This window comes from Manis javanica, chromosome X, assembly GCF_040802235.1.
Source record: "Manis javanica isolate MJ-LG chromosome X, MJ_LKY, whole genome shotgun sequence".
In the NCBI taxonomy this organism is placed as follows: Eukaryota; Metazoa; Chordata; class Mammalia; order Pholidota; family Manidae; genus Manis; species Manis javanica.
In genome coordinates, this window is record NC_133174.1 from 32546361 (window position 1) to 32567204 (window position 20844).

A 20844-nucleotide genomic window follows, 5' to 3' on the forward strand; every position below is an offset into this window, starting at 1 on the left:
CTCGAGAGCACAAGGGTTAACCACTCTACTCTGCCAACAGGAGGACCAAACTGCCCTGGTCAGGCCCAGGACTACCCCTCCTCCTGCATCTCACTCCTACCTCCTGTCACACCCTCCCCACCCTCATTTCTCTCTGATCAGCTTGCCTTGTCCCTCTCCACCACACCCCCCCAGGCCATCCATCCGTCTGTATTTGGGTAACCCTCTGCTCACTCTGGTGCCCCAGCTGCAGACGGCACTGAGCAGCAACCCTAGGCCTTGACACTGCACAGCCTCCCTCCCTAAGTGATGGCCGGCTGGTCACCTGCTGCCCCAATGCCCAGCTCTGCTGTGACAGCCTGGCAGGCAGACACATGCTGGCCTGTACCTTGGGAATCCTAATTTCTGCTCCCAGACAAAAGAAGAAATAGCATCTATTGGCTATTCCACATTAGGGGGGGGCCCACTCCTCCAAAGGCTTCACAGCAATCTTTTCTGTAGGTTTTTCAGGTTTCATCCATTCTTCCAGAGGCAACTGACGAGGCCCCACTAGGTGTGGGCTAAGTATCCCGGGGATACCTTAAGTCCTGTTCAGATGTGCTGGTGGAACTCAGAAGCAGGTTGGTGGAGGCCAACACCCACAAAAGCACAAGAAGGCAACCTAAAGGTGTTTAAGGCAACTGCTTCAAGAGGGGGGAGACCCTGCAGAAGCACCCGTTGATTGACCCCCCACCCCACATTCCCACCAGTCACCAGAGTTCACCTGCAGCTCTGAGGGCCAGTTCGCACACTAACAGCTTCCCACCTCCACTGCCTGCCTCTCTTGCCCCTTCCGTTCAGGGCTTCCTCCAGACATAGGGGCTAGGCTGGCTACGTCATTTGCAGGGTGCAATGCAAAGTGAAAATACCGGGCCCCTGCAAAAAACAGGACACAAGATTATTCCTCTCTTCTAGTCATTCTCTCTTGACATGTCATGGCAATTTTTATCTGCTATTTACTGTCACTCTCCCTCTGGCAGGAGGTTATTCACAGGACGAGGGCAGACACTCATCAGAGCCCCACCCCACAACTTGGCATGCACCCAACTCACCCCATGTCTTGGCACACACCCCAACTTACCTGTAGGCTTCTGCCAAGGCCAGCTGAGGGCCGTGGCAGTGAAAGGGTGGAGCAGGCAGCCAAGAACCCATTCCAGGAGGCAGAACCACACACGAGCACATGCTCCACTGTCCCATCACACTTCAGTTACAAAACATAATTTCAGGGATAAAATTATTAAGAATCACAAGACGGTGATTGCTAGGTATTAAACCCCAAGTGAATGGCTCCCTTCTGCACTGGTCATGTTCCCACAAGGCTGGCCCAGACTAGGGGCACATGCTCAACCTTCAAGTAAGTGGAAATAAGCAGCTCTGCAGGCAGCCCACAGTCAACAGGGCCAAGAATCAGTGCATAAACGCCAACCTGTCCTCCAGTGGAATGATTCTAAGGCATATTCTACAAGTTCTACTTGGAAAGTCCCAGTGGGTTTGAGCCCAGCTGCGCATAGCAGTGACTTCCTCACTAACGCCCACTTTATTGGCTTTTCTCCCTGTCTTCATTGGTACTTCCAACAACCTGTACCCATTGCCCTCATTTCAATGTCTTCTTTAGGGGTAACCCAAACAAAACCCCCTAGTTTGTGGAGGATTTTGATTTCCTACGGTCTGCCATGACAAAGCACCACGATCTGGTACAAACTGGGTGGCTTAGAACAACAGAAATTGATTGTCTCACAGTTCTGGAGGCTGGAAGTCCAGAATCACGGTGTTGGCAGTGCCATGCTCCTTCCAAAGCCCATAGGGGAGGATCCTTCCTCGCCTCTTCCAGTTTCTGGTGGCCACAAGTGTTTCTTGGGTGGGAGACACATCACTTTAATCTCTGCCTCGGTCATCACATGGCCGTCTTCTCCCTGTGTGTCTGTATCTCTTCTCCTCTTATAGAGACACCAACATATTGGATTAGGGGCCCACCCTACTCTAGTATGACCACATCTTGACTGATTACAGCAACCACCCATCCTATTTCCAAGTCAGGTCACTTTCTGGTACTGGGGTTTGGACTTCAACATATCTTTCTGGGGGACACACAATTTGACTCATAACAGAGGTCATTAAAAAGTCTTCATGGAAGAGGAGAACTTGACCTACATCTCCAAACCATACAACTCATACTTTATCAGGCAGATGAATCACCTGGTCATCTTGTCCAAGTGCGGACTCTCATTTGTATATCTGGATGGGGCCTTTCTAACATGCTCCCTGGTGATGTCAATGCAGCGCTCATATAAGGATCAGAGAGGGAAAATGGTCGATAGGCCTGTGTTTGTCTGTCATGTCTTGACACTATTAAACCTCAGACTCAAGAGCTATATCCTTTCCACTGCATGGGGAGAAAGCTATCACTAATAACCCTTTTTGGTGGAGCTTTGGAAGAAGACCACCTCATAGGCCACTGGACAGTCTGTGACTTGGTTGCGCTTGGGCAGGTGCTCCTCCGCTCTTGGTCCAGTCAACACACATAAGGGTAGCAGCATCCTGTGGCACTTGCCTGGAGACTTTTCAGAAGGAATTTCTCAGAAGGATGCTGTTGGAGTGGCAGGAATTCTGAGCCTTGGTCTTACTAGTAATATACACAGTTTATATCAAAGGGATTTGAAAACTGAAACATGCTGCTCAAATATTAAGATGCAGACATTTTGATGATGCAGAGGGCATCAGAAGGTGGGGCAATAAAATAAATCAATCTAGGCATACTCAGGGCTCAAATAAGCCCACTGATTTAAAAAGGGATTTGCTCAGACTCTCCAGGGCTCACTGAGACTTTAGCTGGCTAAGTAACCTAAAGAAAACTTATGGTCCTAACCTAGCTCTGTTGTGTGGATATTTCAGACATACCTAATGTGTGTCCATTCAGGTGCAAGAATTTGACTTTATTAGGTGTATTTGTCACCTAGGTATAATGATGCTGCATAACAAACTATCCCAGAACTCAGTAGTTTACAAAAAAATCCCCTTTATTTTTCTTGCTCATAGGTCTCCAGGTCTTCTGGGGAAGCTTTGCTTCAGGTTTCCTGAGAGGGTTCAGGGTGATTCCACATACTTTCTCATTCTCCTTGAGCCAGTGGCCACTTGGGACATGAAGATAACAGAAGTTCAAGAGTCTGAGCAGAAACACAAGGCTGACACCCTGTCACTTCTGCCTACAATCCTTTCAAAAAAGCAGATTACATGGCTAAACCCAGCATGGGCTTACCAAGAGGTGGGGAAGTGCCTACTAATTTTGTGAAGGTTACTGAAGAGTCACATGATAGCCTACTGCTTTGCAGAGTGATCACCTTAACTTTCCTGCCCTCTGTGAATGATAATTTGCTTGGTGAGCATCATATAAAGTGCACACTTTTCATTGATTTCTTCCATCTTTGTTATTTTTTTTTCATTAAATTTAGAAGTAACTAAACATTGAGTGTTGTATGTATGTTTTCTTCTTGGAATGCAGTGTTAAGAGTACACTGCATATTACTTACGAAGCAGATCAACGAAAGAGCCATATTGGAGAGTAATTAGTGATGAGAAAATTCCTCATTAGGCAGCGTCATAATAACTAATGATAACTATTAAGAGTATTTTATCCATCTTAATAGGATTTTTGTATTGTTTTAGCCTAAGGTGGGCTTAGTTTAGGGCCTCAGGAATGCACCAATTTTTTTCCCTTCTTGGTAACTATAATTTAGGCTAATGTGATGTAAATTTACAAGGGGTTCTCCCAGAACAGAATTATTTTATAAGACAGAGGAAGGCAGTACAGGTGGCCAGGGGCAAGATAGAGGGGAGGAAGTTGTCTGGAAAATGGACAGAAGCAAAAATATGCTCATCCCTCCTCACACATAGATGGTCCAGTGAAAGCAAGACCCAACAGCATTCTTACAGGACCATGCTCCCTCCTTGACCCCATCCCGGAGTGGAGGGAGGTGTCTCACTCTTTCTCTGATTTCTCCCACCCTTCTCCCCCACTCTCCCACCTGCTCCCGCACAGCTCCTGAGATTAGAATACCCCTCCCCACCAGCTCTCCACTTCAGCAGTCTCTCCTGAGTCCAAATGAGTGCCAGGGCCTGGGGTGAGCATCAAGAGTTTTGATCCTTAGTTACTGGGACAGTTTGGATGGACTGAGTGTCAGGTGGCCACTGAGGGACACAGTAACTAACACAGTGGCTAAAGGCCAGGTTTTGAGGTCAAATACAGGTGGGTTCAATTCCTGGCTCCACATCTTACAAGCTGGAGACCTAGGGCAAGTTGTTGAACTCTTTGGACCTCATTTTCTTCATCTGTACAGTGGGAATAATTACACTTTATCCATGCATGTGTGCATACATGCAAGGCTGTTGTTAATATACCAATGTGATACAATTTGGAAGAGGTCAACTCCGCCCCTGGCACTTGACATTCACTCAATAGCTGGGAGCTAGCCTGGATCCACATTCTCTTATCCAAATCACAGGGACAGACTTCAGAATTCTGAATTTTCCAGTTTTTAGGAAGGCCTTCCAGTGCATCTGCCATATATTACATGAAACCCCAAACCTCACAATCAACACATTAACATTTCTGCAACAAAATGTATGAATATTCACATTCACTAGGATTAAATTAGGTCTTAAATAGCTTCACATAAGTCCAGGCCAGGTTTTGGCATCAAATGAGTTTTTCCCAAAGCTTCGTTTTCAGGACGTTAGGGATTTTAATGCTGCGGATGGATGGATATACTAGGTTACAAGGATTCAGACAGCAACTGAGAGGAAGGAGGGATAGATGGTGGTGGGCAGAGGCCTCTTCTGTTTGTGGCTCGCCAGCTACCCTTCTAGGCACAGAGGGAAAAGGAAGGTAGCTGGGCAATGGCCACCAGGCGGAGAGTGGTGGGAAAGGAGGACAGACTCTTCCTGCATTTCGAGTAGCATCATTTTGCTCCCCAGAGACCTAGAAAATATTCATTCCCAGACCCCCTCTATCAGTCACTGAATAGCTGAATAAATGGATGCAAGGCAATGAATAAATACACAAACAGACAGGAGATAGGAGAGAGGTTGGGTTCAGCACCAGAAGAGAGGTAAATGAGCCAGACACCCCTTTCCACCTGCATTCCAGGAGGTGCCCTGAAGGAACACTGGAGGCCAGGTGGGAGGTGCCAGTCAGGGCATTCACACGGCTGCTAGCCATGGCACAAAAGGGAGCAGAGCTGGGCTGACCCCTCACCAAAGGAAACTGGCTGAGGAGAGCCCTTTGGCCCCTTTGCCCACGTATGTGATAAGCACCAACAGCCAAATAGTTCTGTTATCCTGTGTTTTGTTCCCAGGTTCCTGACAGCAGCCTCTGGTCGATGTCAGTAACAACACCCTCTGTGTGTGTGTGTGCATGTGTGTGTGTGTGTGTGTGTGTGTGGTGCATGTGTGGTGCCCATGTAACAACAGAGATACACAAAGCAAAGAAAACACTGGCTTTCTCTGAGCCCCAAAGGGAGCAGAGCCGGTGCTCTGGAGCTGAGCTGAGGGAGACAGAGTTGCGTGCTCTTCTCCCCGTGTCTTTTCTTATTTTGCATTTCTCATTACATCCGCATGTCACAGGGCTGCTGGCTGATTTATAATTTATTGGTTTAGTGTCTCGCGGCAGGGAAAGGATGCTATGCTATATTTTTCAGGGACACTCAATTCAACTTTGGTGAAGCAGCCAGGGCCACAGCTGTGAGAGGCACAGAGAAAGATGTGTGCGAGGAGGCAGCCAGCGAGTCCAGTGCTGCCAGGGACTATAGAGACGCTGGCCTGCATGGGGTTTAGGTTTAAGTGGAGGTTTCCTAATCTGAGTTTGGAAACGCATCTCAAGCAGGCATGTAAATGTGCATCTGTAAGTCTGGGCGCCTGGCTCTAAGGACCAGTGTGGTCATGTACTCATGGATTTCCCGTGGCAGATTCTGAGATAGGGGTTCCTGTGAGAGTATTTCATCAAGAAATTCTGCCAGGAAAAAGGGGTCAAGGACTGCGCTATCCTCCTAGGGCTGCTGCAACAAGGGCTCACACACAGAGTGGCATGAGCAGCAGAAATGCACTGTCCCCCAGGTCTGGAGGCTCGAAGCCCAAGATGAAGGTGTGGGCAGGGCTGGGTCCTGCTGAGGGTAGGAGGGAGACTGTTCCAGCCCTCTCCCCTAGCTTCCGGTGGCTGGTGGCCATCTGGCACTCCTTGGCTTCTAGAAGCATTGCCTGAATCTCTGCCCTTATCCTCATGAGGCATTCTCTCTTTGTGCACATCTGTGTTCAACTTTCCCCTTTTTATAAGGACACTGGTCATATTGGATTAGAGCCCACTCTACTGACCTCATTTAAATTTGATTACCCCTTTAAAATTCTTATCTCGCAAATAAGGTCACATTCTGAGGTACTGGGGGTTAGGAGTTCTGAATTTGGGGATCACAATTCAACTGCAAACAGGAAGTGAGGAAGTGATACAAAGAAAAGAAGGAGACCAAGCAAGGGTCCAGTGTCAAGTCTCACAGAGGGGAACTTGGGTTGAAGCCTTCAAGGCACTCCTGGCGACAGGGGAGGGAGGTCCCCCTCAAGGAGCCCAACTAGGGAGCCAGAGTATGGGTTAGAGGAGGCCCCCCAGAGGGCCATCCATTCCCATGTACTTTCAGGCCTCCTTGAGCACAGATCAAAAGGCCATTGGCTGCTGGGGTTAGGAAAACAGCTGGAAGATGGTGTGCGCGAAAGTGGAAGAAGGAGTTCGAGGGGGTGTGGGGAGCACTGGCAGCATTTGCCATGAGCCCTGAAGTCCCATTTCTCCCAGAGTTCACTCACTGCCTCTTTGATATGCCACCTCCTGCAGATGGAGGACGACATATGCCCACACGAGGGCCTGGAGGGGAAACAGATATTGGGAGATGAGAGCATCAATTCCCAGAAAAGCTGAGCCTGATATTGAAAAGCCAGTTGCTGCTTTTGCTAGGTTTTTGTCAGTAGTAGATTTGAACTGCAGGGGGAGGAGGGGTGGGCAATGTACAGACAGGCAAGAGGACTGGTCATTCTTGTGTAAAACAGGAAAAAGGAAATACACTTCAGGAAAAATGGTAATGATTGAATCTTGGGGTTAGCATCACAGTCTTTGATTGAAAAACATGGCAGGGTTTTGACTCAATAGTAATCCGATTTGGGTGGCACACCAATAATAAATTCTCCAGCAAACTGAAAAATTCTGTAAGGTAATGGAAAGCATTCGAGCCCCATGGTTTTCATTGAATTAAATATGAAAATGTATCATACAATCGATATTGCAATATTTGATTCAATCAGCATTTTGGGATGGGAACCGTTTTCTCCCATTTATTTTTATGCTGTCGCAAAATATTTCAATTTGCTTCAGAATTTATTATTGACATATCACCGTAACAGCCACTGGGGGTTGGGGCAGGGAGCCTGTCATGGAGGATTGGCAGCTGAGAGATGCTCAGCCGAACCAGGCCCAGAGAAATAGCCAGGGACTGCAGAATGCTCAGGTGAATTCCCAGAAAGGAGCTGATTATGCACAGCAAGAAGGGAGATAAGGGCATTTGTCACTGGGAGAAAGGAAATAGGACAGGTCACCCTGCCTTTCCTCTGGATTAGGGCTACTCTCTGCAGCAGGGGGCTGTCCCGGCAAAATTATGAGGCAGGCAGAGGGTCACCCCACCTCCTCTGTCCTCTGCGACCTGGCCTTCACTAGGAAAGGGCTTTCATCTGTAACCCTGCAGTAACTGACCTGGTGCCACATTACAAACACCAACTTGGAGTCTCAGAAATTTGGTCTGATATGGGTTCTTCCACTAACTAACTGTGTAGCCTAGCTAAATGATTTAACTGCTCTGTGTCTCTGTTTCCTTATTGGTGGAATAGTAGAAAATTCTTACCTTGCTCATTATTAAATGGAATGCATATTAAATAAAGTGTGCCACGCTCAGTACATCTCAACCAGGAAATGGAAGCTATTATTATTATTATTATATCAGTTATTAATTGCTGTGAAATTAACTTACATTCCAGAATGTAGTAGCTTAAAACAATGGTGATTCTGGTGGTCAGTTCTTCTGGACCAGGCTGGACTCCACTGATCTTGGTTAGGCTCACATACACATCTGTGGTCAAAGGGTCGGCTGTGGGCTGGATAGTCCTGAATTGCTCACTCACAGGTCTGGAGGTTGGCTCGCTGTTGCTAATGGCAGTGACAGGGACATGTGTTTCTCAGCCTGAGCAGACTATCCCAAGCTTGTAACATGGTGGAATCCAGGTGTGCCAAGAAAACAAGCCTTGATATACAAACATTATCCAAGCCTCTGCTTGTGGCACATTTGCTTATGTTCCCCATTGGCCAGAGGAAGACACAAGGATAACTCAGATTCAAGGGGCAGAGAAAAGCTCCATGTCCTGATACGTGAATTTATATAGCAAGGACACAGATTCAAGGAAGGGAGGAATCTGTGGCCACTTTTGTGGGTGGCCATTATCATCATCATCATTTCATTTCAAGCACTTATCATTTCCTACCTCGTTAAACTATTGCCGTGAAACACCTCTCTCACTAGCCCAGAGCTCCCTGGGGGCAGGATATCTTTGCATCTTTTATACCCAGTGAGACAGTAGGTGCTTGAAAAATGCTCTCTGAATGAATTATATAAGTGTAGTTCTGTGATTCTATAAAAAGAAATACTTCTAGATATACATTCATACTAAAGAATTAAGTAACCAAAATGGCATGCCTCACAAGAGTATTTGCATTTTGAAGCTAATGGCAGGAAAAGGGCATGGTTTAACATAAGTAGAAGCTCTGGGTAGAATTTTAGGAATCACTGATGGATCTCTCCTATATTCCTCAAATCACACCATTGGACCACTTTCAACTCCACGTACAAGTATAGCCATACTTGTTTGTCTGTGGCTGCTGGGGAGGGGGCAATGGACAAGGCTTGCTCAGTTCTCAGGTCTTAGTCATCCATGGGGGTGTGGACTTCCCCATCCACTTCCCCCAGCATGCTTAGGAAGACGTAGAAAGAGCTAGCAGGAGCTCATTGAAATTGAGAAGAGCAATGAAACCAAAGTCACACAGGGCCTGATAAGTACATAGTCAGTCAACCAGTCAGACACGTCCAGAACCTACTGTGTGTCAGCAACTGTCTCAGATGCTAGGGGTACATCAAAGAGCAAGACAAAGTCTTTGCTTTCACAGAGCTCCCATTCTAATATCTGATCCAAAGAGATCGAAGCCAGAGAAAGCAGGAGCCAGGAGTTATCCCAGAGGAGAACTTGAAAAGCATTCAAATCCTGAGCACTGAAAGCAGTGGTCTGAAGTCTGTTCTGTTTCAACTATTCAGCACCTGCTCCAAGCACAGGGGCTTACAGAAACACGGCAGGCAGAATGGCAGGTATCAGACTCCTGGGAAATAAACACCAGATAAGCAAGGCATATGTGTATGCCATGCCCGGGACTTCCTAAACATATGTCCCAGTCACTGTTGTGAGCATTTTACATGTCTGAAGTCATTTAATCTTCACAGCAATGCCATGACTGTATCAGTCAGCTTTTGCTGCATAACAGATAATCATAAAACTTAAATAACTTTAGTAACATACAACAATCAACATTTATTCCTCAAGCATCTACTGGACTAAGCTGATCTAGGTTGCCCTGGGCTGAGCGGCTTTGCTGTACATCTGGGGGGCGGTGGGGGTGAGCAGATCTAGGCTGGTCTCAGCTGGGGCAACTTGGTGTCATTCCATGTCTCAGTGTCTAGCAGGTATGTTCTACAACAGTGGCAGAGGCACAAGAGAGCAAGCCTCAACACACAACCTTCAAGCATCAGCTTGTGTCACATCTCCTAATAGCCCATTGGCCAAAGCATGTCACATGACTAAGCCCAGAAGCAAGGGGTGGGCAGACCACTCTGACACAGCAGGAGGGCACTGAAAAGTTACAACACAAAGGGCATAGATTCAGAGAGGGCTGAAGAATTGGAACAGATAAGGTAATCTACCACAAAGTAGGTACTACCATTAAACCCATTTTACAAATAAAAAAGCTGAGCACAGAAAGTTTAAGGTACTTATGCAAGGCAGCCCAGCTGGTAATTGGTGTATGTAGAACTTGACCTCTGGCTATATGCTCTTACCAGCTCCTCTTTACCATTTCACATCTAACTCTGACTTGTTCCAATGATAAATCTAAGTGTATGGGATATATGGACTGCCATCTTCTTCAGGAAATCCTCCATAAATATTTTTTTCTTTCAGCCTTTGGCAGGCATTAAACCTCAGTACATTCAAGGTTAGACTCCTAGTCAAAAAGCTAGAGTTCAGGAATGAAGTGTTACCGTTTGCACATGGAGCCACAGGCTTTAACAATTAGCTGCCCTGGGTTTTGACATTTGAGGACGCTAAAGAGCCTGGAGAGGACACAGCCTAATATGAAGGTCTCTGCCCTTGCCATGGGGGATGGGGGTGCTGGGGAGGGGCTCTCAGGCTGCTCCACAGGCCAAGCCAAGGTTTTACTTAGAAAATTATTTTGGTCCTTTTTAGTGCAGAGGAGAAAAAGCAATCCCAGAGTTGCCTACCATGGAGTGGTGTATCTTAAACTTTTTTGGGTCATGGACCCTTTGAGAGTTGATGAAAATGAAGGATTGCCCCACTTATCCTATCTGGGAATAGAGTCAGGCTATAATAATTTTAGGCTGGACTATTTCTAAAGCAGATGTCCACTTTCAGCCCTGCAAAATTCAGTAAAGAGCTCATATAGGCTGTTTAACTTTGAACCACCGAACTTCCTGGCATCCTTTTCCAGAGTAACTTGTGGAGAAATACACCCCTGGCTAGATTCCAAGTAAAGCAGGTCCTCCTGGAAGAAGAAGCCTCTGTCCCTCTCTTCCGGCCTCATCCCAGCTGATGTACCTTGGAGCCCACACTCACATCACCCGTGTGGGTAAAACTGCAATATTTCCAGAATCTCTTGCCTGGCCTTAGTGCATCTCCATATCAATAGGTGTTTCCAACGGGTCCCTTCTTCTGAGGCCAGGTCGCGAGAGACACGGGAGAGCAGAAGTGGACGACTGCTTGTAAGCAATAAACAGGTTTATCCCGCTTTATTGCTCCCTTTGACTGATTTGGGTTTCAAAGGTATTTTGCCCCAGGATTTTCCCTCCAGAGTTACAAACCCTCTCGCACAGCCAGCCAGAGGGGCCCTGCAACCACACTGTCAGTTTCACCATGCAGCTGCAGATTCAGGAGTATTCATTTCTGGCCTGAGTCCAGGTGGAAAAGCCTTAGGGTTTTTCTGCAGTGAGGAGCAGTAGGGCGTAGCAGTTAAGGGCATGGATTCTAGGCCAGGAGCATAAAGATTATCGAATCAATCTCTTCTCTCTCATTCATTCTCTCTCTGTCAATCTGTCTCTCTCACTCCTGCCTTTCAACTTGATATCAGAAAAGAAGAAAAGCCTCTTTTCACTGTCCACCAGCATTCCTTTTTCAACTCTTATGAAGGGCTCCTGATTGGCTCTGCTTGGGTCATATGACCCCCTTAGTTCAATCACTGTAGACCACAGATGGTCCTGTGATTGGCCAGACCTCGGTCACATGGTTATCCTGTGGTTTCCCCACCCACACACAAGTGTGGCTTCATGACTGACCATCTCCCAGAAACCACAGAGATGCTGAAGGAGGAGTACCACAACTCTGAGTGTGGTGCAGGGCAGATAGAGCCCACAGACAGCCACTGCAATTATGGAGCACTGTGACCAGAAAGAGCCCTCTGAAGCTCATTACTGCCATGGACCTTGGGATGGGATGCCGAAACATTGCTCATCATATTGGGGTGCTTCTCTCTGGAGGACTTATTTAAACCCAGATTGCTGAGCCCCGTGCCCAGAATACAAATGCAAGAAGGTATGTTTCTAATAAGTTTCCATGTGATGGTGCTACCACTGGTCCAGACAACACTTTGAGAAACACTGTCAAATCACCTAATGCCCTCTCTGAAAAGACCCCAGACAGATCTCTGCCTGGCCTCAGTATTATACCAGGATGAGTGTTGCTTCTAACCAATCGGCTTCTTTTCATTTATGTAGACACTGATTCTTATCGATCATGTTTCTGGAAACTTCAAGACAAACCATGTGGCCCCCTTCTATCACGTCTATGGAGCCACAGAGCCTCAAGTTCATCCCCAAAACTTAACTCTGGCTTCATTTTTATACTTTCATTTCTGTTTTCCCTTCTTTCTAAAAAATGATTTGGTTGAAAGTGACAAAGACCAATTTAGACTTTGTTAAGCAAAACAAAGATTTGTGATAAGAATACTGGAGTGTCCCACAAAAAAGGAATGTGGTTGGGCCCAGGGACAGCTGAAGCGAGGGACCTGTCATCTGGGTTTCTCTCTCACCACAGCCCAGCCTTCTCCACATAGCAGAAACATGGTCACTGAAGGCTCCCGAGCTTGACCACTTGAAGCCTCCATCGGCTGACCTGATGCTTGCTCCTACTCCAGGTTAACAACTCCCAAGGAACAGCTCTGATTGGCCCAATCAGGACAGATGCCTACCCTCAGGCTAGTCGGCTGCAGCAGGCATAAGGCCACCTTGTACAGAATGCCTGCCCTACAGTAGGGATTAGCTTGTCTTTAGGAGATTGCAGTGCTCATAAATGGATGTTGGGAGGACAATCCCATGGGTGCCCACCCCAGGACTTTTTTTTCCTAATCTATTTTATTTCATCTTGGTGTATCGAACATGTTCATGTTAGCCACTTACAATAATTTCTGGAGAAGCAACTTAAGAGAGAGAAGGACAAGCTGGAACATAATAGCGGGCTATTCTGTTACTCAGGGCTCTCCAGAAAAATAGAGGACACACACACACACACACACACATGTATATCTATATATATACATATGTTTACATATATATTTAGAGAGAGAGAGAGTATAAGGAATTGGCTCATGCAATTTTGGAAGCTGGTCATCAAATCTCCAAGGTAGGTCAACAGGCTGGAGACCCAGAGAGAGCCAGTGTTGCAGATGAAGTCCAAAACTATCTGTTCTACAATTCCCGCTTGCTTAAGGAGGCCAATCTTTTGGTTCAATTCAGGCCTTCAACTGTTTGGGTTAGGCCCACCCACATTAGAGAGGACAATTTGCTTTAGCCCAGGTTTACTAATTTAAATATCAAGCTCATCAGAAAGACCCTCACCAAAACACCCAGAATAATGTTTGACCACATATCTGGTCATCCTGTAACCCAGCCAAGTTGACATCTATAATTAACCATCACAGATACCTTGTTAAAATGATGTTAATTACATTTTAGTTCATTTCTGAATACCCAGTACCCAGCCCAGGGTCCATCATATGTTAAGAGCTCAGTTAATGTTGAATGAATAAATGAGCAATAATATTTTAATGCCCTGAGGGTGGTCACAGGCTAGGGTTGGGAGGGTCATTTGTCACCACCTTTGTGTCTTTACCCACTTTACTGGATACACGTGTAAAGCTTCCATGGCTTCACTTTGAGAAGAAATGGTAAACTCTTTAGGAGAGAAGAGGTTAGATATAATGAATGAAGTCATTCATCCAGATGACTTGACAACCCCGGGCCATTATGGGGCATACACCATAAAGGAAAAACACTACCTAACCAGCCCAGCAGGCATAACCACATTAAAATCAATTAGGAAAAAGAAATCAAGCCCTGAAATGTTTTAGAAAAAAGTTAAGTTACAGAAGAACATGAAAAACACTTACCATGGGTGTGTTTGCAAACCCACCAACAGCAGAGCCAGCACACTGTCGGTGTTCAATAAGTGTACATTTCTAGGTATTAAGTTGGAGGGGAAGCAAGGTGGTAACAATGCAGAAAACTTGACTTCTGAGCCCTAGATTCTGATCCCAGATTTTCAATTTACTGGCTCTATAACATAGCTTCACTGGCACACCTAATAACTATTGAGAACTTACTATGTGCCAAGCATCTTTCTAGCCCCAGGGGTACAGCTGCGAGGGTAAAAGTAGGCAAAAATCCCTCATCCTGGATTTACATTCTAGTGGGGAGAGACAGGCAATAAACAACTAAAAACTATAGTGCCAGATATTGATAAGTGTCTTGAAGAAAAATAAAGCAGGGAAGAGGGATGGGTCTGGGAAGAGGGCTGCTATTGGGAAAATGACTTCCTTTCTGAGCCTCAGTCTCATCTGTGAAATAGGTAATAATCTCTACCTCACTGGATTCCCTTGATAATTACACTAGACAATATGTTTAAAGTGATTAATAGCTCCCGGGCCCTCGAGGACCTCAATAGATGTACCTTCCCTCGTCTTTCCTTAACCTTCAGATGCCAACAAGAACCATCTGGCCAACATTACAGAGACGCATCTTCCTTGCAGCTCTTCAGAATATCCCTGGCCTTTCTTATCTGTGTCTGTCCTGAGAGCATCATCTTGCCATTAGAAGATTCCCAGCATTTTTTGTAATCGGTGAGGAGGCACCCGATGTTTGGGAAACACTCAGACTTAGGAACCAGGCAGATGCAAATTCAAATCCTGACTCTGTGTCTACTATTGTCAGACCTCAAGCCTTCACTTCAGTGTTGTTAAATGGGAAATTCTAGTACCAACAATGGTGGGCTGGGGAAAGAGATAGAGTAAATCATACATAGACCAGCACCAAGAACATTCCCTGCATGTAGTGGGTGCTGCGTCTATTAGTTTCTTCTCTTCTCCTGTGGGCACCAGAGAAATGAATTGTCATCTCCAGAAGGCCAGCTGGTGACAGCATCAGCATGTGGCACCTGCTTCTGCCTCACCTGCTATCAGTCAATTGCTGTCAGGAGGCAGCCTTCCCCCCTGGAGAGACAAACAGACTTTGACGCAGGGGACACATGCAGAGGTGCTGACAGGTGACAGGAACCATGCAGGGATGTTGAGGCACCCAGAAACTAGGAACAGCTGGAAGCCATTAGCACTCTAAGGGACAAGGAGAAGGAATTGTGTTATATGGGAGCTCAGAGAGAGGAGGGACCTCGAAGGGGGCCTCCAGTGGAAGCTGCAATGATGGGGAGACATAGCCTTCCTCAGAGCAGGGATGGGGGGAAAGGGGAAACACCCTGACCTCTCTCTCCTCCCACCTCTGATCTGTCACCACAATTGGCCAAGCCCAGCTGAAAGCCAGCTGACAAGAAGCCCAGTAAGTCAGTCCACAGAGCTGGGTTTCCAGAACACAGAACACGGTGAAAAAAAGCTCAGAATGGATCTTAGAGGGCATCAAATAGAGGACAAACAGCACACACATATACCATGATGTTTACTCTTGAGACACTTCCAGGCATCAGCTGTTCCTGTACAAGAGGGGTTCTCACACAAAATTGTGCCTGCAATTCCCCTGGAGGGCTTCTTAAACAGAGTGCTGGCCCCTCTGCTAGAGTGTCCAACTCTGAGGGCTGGGGTGAGACATCAGAATTTTTGCACTTCTAACAAATTCTCAGGTGATGAGGATGCTGCCCATCTGAGGACCACACTTTGAGATCCACTGCTTTATATCATGAGATTTCTAGAGAGCAGCTTCCCTTCTGTACTTTGCATTTAGCCGGGTCTACTACAGCCCCGGGACAGCTCCATGGCAGCAAGACAGGACCATGGGCAGCTCAGAGCCACTCAGGGCAGCCATCTGCAACTCCCCTCCCCTGACAGTCCCAGGGTCATGGACCCCCGCCCAATGGGCTGGCCTTGCCTTGCCTTGTATCATCCTGTCTTTGCTCCCTCCAGGTCTCCTGCCTGATCCTGGCTAAAGCTCCCTGCCCTGCCTGTCCAGTTGCTCACAGCTAACACCACACATGAACTTGCATGGGCATGAACACACGCACTTGGATTAGCTGCACCTGGATGCCTGGCCCATTTCCTAGAGGAAGATGAGTCAACCATTCCACAGGGCCCTGTGACATCCTGTGCTCAAGCCAGGAGGTCACAACTCCCGGTCACGCGACATTGCCTCTCTGCAGGCAGCCCTGCCAGTCCGCGGCTTCTCCTGACATCTTTGTTTTAGGGGAAATGAACACAGAATGCTGCTGGGTCCCTGCCAAAATGGGTCAACCGTGCCTCCTCCTCGGTTCCCTGATGGACTGAGACCCATCTGAGAGCTGCTTTCCTCTTTCCCTTCTTTTTCTCACCCAGCCCCTCCTCTGACCCATACTTTTCTCAGCGTCCTGCTTGGAGGATGCAACTCTGGCAGCAGCTCTACACTTCCATCTTCACTAAGCAGCTGCTAGAGTAACATGAGACCCGGCACAGCATCAGCAGCAGAAAAGGACTCCTGGGAACACATGTTCTCTGGGCCCCTTTTTCTGAGGGTCCCCATCCCTATTCTATACAGTCCTGATCTGGTTCTCGGTCCCATCACCCCCTCCCCAACTCCAGCCACAAGGTAACAAGAGACCAAGTCCTGATCAGTCAGCACAGCCCATTCCCCTGAGCACAGGACTCCATCCGGGACTGGGGCTGAGTGCCAAGCATGGCCAGTCAAATGGAATGGTGTGCACACACCAGAGCAGTAGTATACTGGAGCCCCCCTTGCACTAGCTTGTGAGAGGCAAAGATGTAAAACTCCTGGGTAGCTTGAAATTGACCACAGTGGGAATATTTGTGTCACAGAGAAATCAGCAAATGCTACAAATCAGAGCTCTTTTATTTGGAGAGCCGGTCATTACACATTTACCAGCACCCAGCACCCAACTGCATAAGAAAGAGAAGCTCTATTCCCTTGAGGTGGCCCAACTGGGAGGCTGTGAAGGCAGCAAACTCTTGTGCTGCATGGAGAAAGCTGTATGCAGCAATGGAGAATGAAAGTCATACAAACAGTAGCAGAGTCAAGAATAATGGAAGTGAAAGAGGGAGAGCTGACCATATGTTGTATGCCCTTGGATCCAGCCATGCCTGATCTCCACTTTTCCCAGTTACATAAAACTGAAATTGCCTGCTTTTGTATTAGCTGATTTGAATCGGGCAACCTGAAGATCCCTCCTGGAATGGGGTTTAGGAGATATTATCTTCAACTTGGGGATTCCTAAAATTTTTACCACAAAAAGGAATCTTACTCAGTCCAAAATGAGGTCAGGCTTCTCTTGTGGTTCCAGGGTGGAAGGAGTGGAGCCTGATTCAGTCCCTGCCAAGCAGGCTGTAGAGCATCTAGGGCTCTCCAGTGTTAGACTCACCTTCAGCCAGCAGATGCTCCAGGGGTGGGGTGACCTGCCTGAAGAATTCTCCAACACTACTGTCACCATCTGGAGGCTGAGGCTGAACCCCTCTGGTTTACCATTATTGCTGAATCTCAAAATACAAGTGTTTTGATTGGCCCTGAAGGTAAGCAGGATCTGTCATCCCAAAATATGCCTCTTTGGCATATGGGTTATTTTAGGCTGATTATTTTTAAGAAACAGTAGACTCAAGGGAAGCTCTGAAAACTGAATAGAAGTTACCCTTTTGTAGGAGACATTTATGTTTATTATAAGAGAAATCTCCATTTGTAAAAGTCTCTCTCTCCCTCTCCCAGAAGATACAGGGGGACGACCCCATTTCTAGAAGCTCCTATCAATGAAGAAGACAAGGACCTAAATCTGCCTAACAGTCTTGCTCTTGATGATGGTGCTTTGCCTGACAGCCTCCCATAACTGCACCCCCACCACAAACATCTTCTTTTGTCTTCAGCTGGAGATAAGGGGGTGGCTTAAGCCACCTTAGGGAGTTACTGGCTTTCCCTGGGTCTCTCCCATATATACAGGCAGTATAATGTTATCAAAAACTTCTGGGTTTCTTCCTCCATCGATCTGTCTTTTATTATGGGGGTAGAGTTGGTGGGAGCCGGGGGGGTGTCCCAGACAAGAACTTAGAAGGTAGAGGGAAAATAGTTTTATCTGCCCCACAGACCCCTACCAGCCAGGAGACCTCCAAACGCACCCCCCTGCCTGTGCTGCCAGCCCAGGCCAGCCGGCACACCAGCCAGTCCTAGGAGCCCATTATCGTCTAAACCCCTATTCTGCATAGCCAAAAGAGATCATTCCAGGGTGTGCCCCACGCTCCTGGCAGCCTCCACCCCAGTGCAGTAGAGCTGCAACTAGCGCAATCCTGGCCTCAAAGGGGCCCCGTTGCTGTTAGAATGCTGAGAAAACGATGAGGTGTTATTTTAGGGGAAATAAAAAAATTATTTTATTTTAGGGAATTGTGTTATTTTAGGGGAAAAAAAACCCTAGGGTTTTTGCTTTAGAATGCTGAGAAAAACCTTTCTGAGGCGCCCACCTGTGTTATTTTTGGGCCGCCCACCCGAATCTTTCCACAACATGAATACCCCTGTTACAGGTTGAGTTCGTCCTCCTCTGCCCTTGTCCCCGCCGCAACAAAGAATTGAAAGGCAGACACATTAGCAAAGCAGAGCGAAAGTTTTATTTGAATACACTCCAAGGGAGGAGCAGGCCAGAGGCAAGGTAGACAAAGGCCCCAAACTTTTAGGGGAGGGCCTATTTATCCTGACCTAGCCAGGAGGCACTTAGTTGATTGACAGAGTGAGGTCATTTGATCGACAGCTCTAATTACACACCCATTCCTTTTGGTGCGCGTGGCTTTTCCCAAAATGCACACAGAAAAGCCTGTGGGGATGGGGGAGGGGGGAGCAAAACCGCAATTTTATTTTAATGAGATTATGATGAGGTGTGGTTTGGGCGGTTCTTAGTTTTATTCAATTGCACCCACGTTGGGACGTGGCTGGGACCAGTTTGACCTCATCCCGACAGATAGGCAAAAACTCACTTATCTCCCTGCAAAACCTTTGTCATCTTCACGTGGGACCTCCTACCTCGGCAGTCTGGGCAGGTTTTTTCTTGAACCTTATCTTTCCCTCCCCCGGCTGCTCATGTCCATCTTTCTACCTAACACCCCATCTTTTGCTGCTGGGTTGTTACATCCGCCTCACCTTTTCCCCCATGGTGCTTGGCCTTGAAACTCTTAATACCAGAGGTTTGTGTGGGTGCACCTTCTAGGTGAGAGAAGGAAGAAGAGGAGAAACTGTGGCTCATCCTGCAGCCCAGCCTAGGCTGGGAAAGGAGGTACCCACCATGGACAGAGGACAGCGGGCTGAGCCCAGGAGGCTGGAAAGGGGTGACTGCCTGTGGACAGCCCACTGTGGACAGAAAGGGGCCCTGGGCCAAGAGGGAGGGTGGCCAACAGAAAGCAGCATGCGGGGCAGGAGTGGGAATGGGGGTGGGGTGGGTTTCAACCTGGAACCAGAGCCTGCCTGGCCTTTCTGTGTCTAGACCCAGCCTGGGCACCCATCCATCCGCACACACACACTTACAGAAACACTACAAACCACACGCTCACTCCTGCACAGACAGGAGACGCAGGAGCTTACATACACTTATGCATATGGGTATACATACTACCCAAGCGTGCATGTACAAACACCTGTCTCCAGCTCCTTGTAAAAATCCCAGTTTACAGAGCAATCTCTGATGCCTCCTTGATCAAATTACCCTTCTCACTGACCCAATGCCATTTTCCTTACACTACCGTCACTGCACCCAGGAGTTGGACCATTCTTCCCATTTTCTCCCCCACCCCAGGCTTGTTTTCTTTTCCTGTGCAATTTTAAGTTTCCATCTGTCATCTGAGGACATTAATCCCAAGACAGAAGGCCAAAGAAGCCTACCCCACGTAGTCAAGCCATTAACTAATTGCAAAAGGTGCACGCCTCACATCATATTAATCCCACTGAGGCAGCCCATCACCCACGCCTGCCTTCCCAAGTCATGCTGATGAAAAGGATGAGCCACCTGCTACTGCCCTAGATGGCATGGCCATGATGGATGGCCTGCGTCCGGAAGGGGTGTGGGTCAGCTGTGAGACTTGTGTCAGGCTGAGAAGGGGCTGAGAGGTGGGCGGAACATGTGGCTAGCTGCCAGGTTGTTCTCCAGCTGGGAAGAAGCCAGCATTGGCCATGTCCTCAGGTACCGTGGCCCAGGCCTGGCCAGCCTGGACCACTGCCCCACAATGGCAAGGCCTCTGAGAAGGCCTGAAAGGCCTCCAGTCCCCTCCTTACAGCAACTGTTCGTTCACAAAGTCAGCAGATTCAAAGAGACCAGCTTTCAATTAACCATCCAGGTCTGTAGGCACAAACCTTTCTGACTGTGGTCCTGGAGAGAAGGTGGTCCCTCAGGCTTCCTCTGGCCTCCACTGGGGGCTGAGAGGCCACATGGGCAGGCAGCATGCAGGGACCACCTGATGGCCTCTTGCCCAGCAGGGACTGTCAGTGAGACTGCATGCGTGCATGTGTGCACATCCTGCTTCTTCACCTCCAGGATCCGAATAAGTTGCCTGACTGACAAACCTCCTCTGTAGTTCCTGTGCACTGTGCCTGTGGGTCAGCTCTGGCAACAGTTGCAGTCAGCTGACCTAATCCATTTATCTTATTTATACTGTGTTCCATTTTCCATATGTGGAGTTGAGACCTCCTAGATCTGGTATGCAAATTAGACACAATGATTTGCAAATGAGCAGAGGCCTGACACTTTTAAAAAATTATCATTAAGAACTTTACCACCCTGTCACTGGGTAGGAGCGGGGAGGTTGGACCTGAAAGAAAGCAGGCGACATGCAGTTTCCTTCCCTCCTGATCAGCTCTCCCCTTCTTCTCGACTAACTCCTGTCCCCTAACATATCCACTTGTTTGTTGGGGGCCGGGGACTCAGGTATCATTGGAGAGAAAAAGCCTAGCAACAGGTTCACAGAGACCT